At 54.0% G+C, this 2,804-nt stretch overlaps 1 long non-coding RNA gene across 1 annotated transcript in view; it reads right to left on the reverse strand.

The window, feature by feature from the left end:
• The window catches only part of LOC114009682 (uncharacterized), a 28,551-nt gene that overhangs the window by 1,905 nt on the left and 23,842 nt on the right, over positions 1–2,804 (reverse strand). The gene's annotated exons all lie outside the window — the stretch shown is intronic.

A 2,804-nucleotide genomic window follows, 5' to 3' on the forward strand; every position in this document is an offset into this window, starting at 1 on the left:
AGAGAGACATAGAGACAGAAAGCGAGAAATCACCCCCCAGGGGGGATGGTCATGCCACAATCCCTTCTCCTCCATTCTCCTCTCGGGATCTTGAGCACGCATGCACACGCGCCCGGCGTGAGTTTTAAGCTACCGGGTCCGGGACGTGAACCACGGTCGACTATGTGGGAGTCCAGCGACATAGCCATTACGCTAACTGCTGGTTCCCTGACCTGATTTTCAGCCACTGGGTTCAGTATTCCAACCGGGGTCGGTCACGTGGGAGCCAGCACCATAACCGTCGCGGCTACCCCACCTGCTCGTCCTGTTCACTGCTCTCTCCGCCAGCGTCCTCAGATCTGAGCCGCCCCTTCCGTGCTCTCTCACACGGCAGCAGCAATGGCCGCACTAACTCTTCTGACGCCCCGTGGGGGCAGTTTTGACGACAATCGTCATGTGAACTCACGTTAGCATCTGAGATCTCCGGCCTTCCGGTGTCACCCTTTCTATAACCTGACTTGAAGCTTTCCCCCACGCGACGTCCCAAGACCCCACCACCACCCCCACCTTGCCATGGCTGCTCCTGTGCAGATGCAGGTGTTCACGGGCTTTCGCATCCGGGCACATTCCGAGCGGGAGCCAGAGGGGGTGCCGGTCACTCTCCTTCCCCCTCCTGCTCCCCATCCAAACTCCCAAGGGGGTAGTTCTTTATCTGCATGGTCTCTTGCCCTCCTGCTCAGTTTGAGTTAATGATAAGAAAAGATCTATGGTGAGGATCAGAATAAAGCGTAACGACAGTCTAAAATAGGTCATTGAGGTGTCGACTCAAGGTGAAGCGCCAGACTTCATACGCATTACGTCTCCCCCTCCTTACTCTAATTCTTCTCCCCACGGGGCTTGGAGGAGCTAAGGGCAGGAAAGCCTTCACCGGGCTGGCACTGTTTGACAAGGCATCATGCTTTCTGTTGCCGGGACCTGGGGACCAGTTGATTCCCTACGGTTGTGTGTGCAGGGGAGGGGATGCAAGACCTTGGCAATTCTCCCGTTGGGAATCTTGGACCCCGCTTCTTGGGATGCAGGAGAAGAGCAGTCATCTCTGGCTGGCTACTTCTGAGCTTGTCCACAGATGCTGGGTCTCATGGTCCAGCCACCCCCCACTGGGAAGCCTCACATTTCCAGGTAGTCCCCAGTGACCTTAGAGCTGTTTTGGGGGGATGCAGAGCCAGCCCCTGGAAGAAATGACTCCTCCGACTGCTCTGGAGCTTACTGCTGGGCACCCCACTGGCCTGCAGAGACAGAGAAATGACAGCTCTAGTTCCTTGGCTTCTCCAGGCCGGGGTCTGGCACTGGTCTGTCCAGGAGACACAGGGGAGACTCTCCAGGTGGTGCCCCGGGCTCTCTGACTGGCTTTGGGTGAAGATCCAGAACATCTTTCTGTCCACCATGGAGTCTGGGGAGCTGGTGGCAAGGATGAGCCATGGCATCCAAAGCAGATTCTCCAGAGAAAGTCTCCCTTAAACCCATCCTCTCGGCGCAGGGCTGAGGATCTCAAAACCATTTGGTTTTATTTTTTTTATTTTTTTGTTACCATCTCCTTCGCAGTTCCTGCATAGGTGAAGGAAGGTGTGCTCCCTATCCAAGGGGTTGCTCTTGGCCTTCGGAGCATCAGCCAGACAGGAAGGAGGAAGAGCCCCATTCTCACAGCCTGCTGCATTCACGTCTCCCTGCTGCACCTGGGTGGGTGTTTGGGTTCCAGTCTCACCTCCTGTCCTGTCTCACAGCTTCCGCAGCCGCCCACAGCCTACATCAACTCAAACACGGAAAGCAACTCTATTTCCATTCCCCAGCTCCTTTCTACCAGTGTCACTCACCCCATGCAGAGTCCAGCAGATTTTTGAAGAAGGGTTGGACAAAAGAAGTGGGGATCTGTTGCCTCAAACATGAACCACTTCTCTTTTTTTTCTCTCTCTCTTTAAGAATTATTTATTTAATTTTATTTATTATGATGTATCATTTTTTTTTAATATGCTATAGGGTGCATGCATTCACCAGAGAGAAACAATGAGAAAGCAAGCTGCCAGGTCCAGGACTCGAGCCACCATTAGCTTTGTGGGAGTCCAGTCCCTTAACCGCCATGCCACCTACTGACTCCGTGAACCACTTTTCTTTACTTTCACTGGATAGTTCTTGAGGATTTTTCTCTGTGAGGACCCCGCCCATCTCCGGTCTAGCCAATGAGATTATTCCATCTGCCACTTTCCTAGTCACAACGATTGGTTCAGAAATGGGGCGTGGCCATAGCTAAGCCAATCAAAGCCAGTTAAATCTAAGTGGCACTTTTCTTACTAGGTTGCTTCTAGAATAAGGTATAAGCCTGGGTGGTGTCTGGTGGAGGATGAAACCACTCCCCTGTACCCAGTAGGTGCTCAATAGTTTGTTAAGCGACGCAAGGTGTTCCAGTGCAGCCAGCGCCGGCGCTGGCATTCAGAGCGGTACTGCCTGCCTTCGGAGCGGCTGCTGCACATGCACTTCGTGGCCCAGGATTTATCCCACAGATGCATTTGCACATGGACCTCTGTCGGGTCATGCACTGCCCAACACTAAGGAGTGCCGTTCGGGGACCAGCAGTTAGCGTAATGGCTATGTCGCTGGACTCCCATGTAGTTGACCGCTGTTCGCATCCCGGACCCGGTGGCTTAAACTCACGCCGGGCGCGTGTGCGTGCGTGCTCAAGATCCCGAGAGGAGAATGGAGGAGAAGGGATTGCCGCGTGGCCATCCCCCATGGGGGGGTGATTTCTCGCTTTCTCTCTCTCTCTCTCTCTC

This window comes from Tupaia chinensis, unplaced genomic scaffold (assembly GCF_000334495.1).
Source record: "Tupaia chinensis unplaced genomic scaffold, TupChi_1.0 Scaffold000602_1, whole genome shotgun sequence".
NCBI lineage: Eukaryota > Metazoa > Chordata > Mammalia > Scandentia > Tupaiidae > Tupaia > Tupaia belangeri.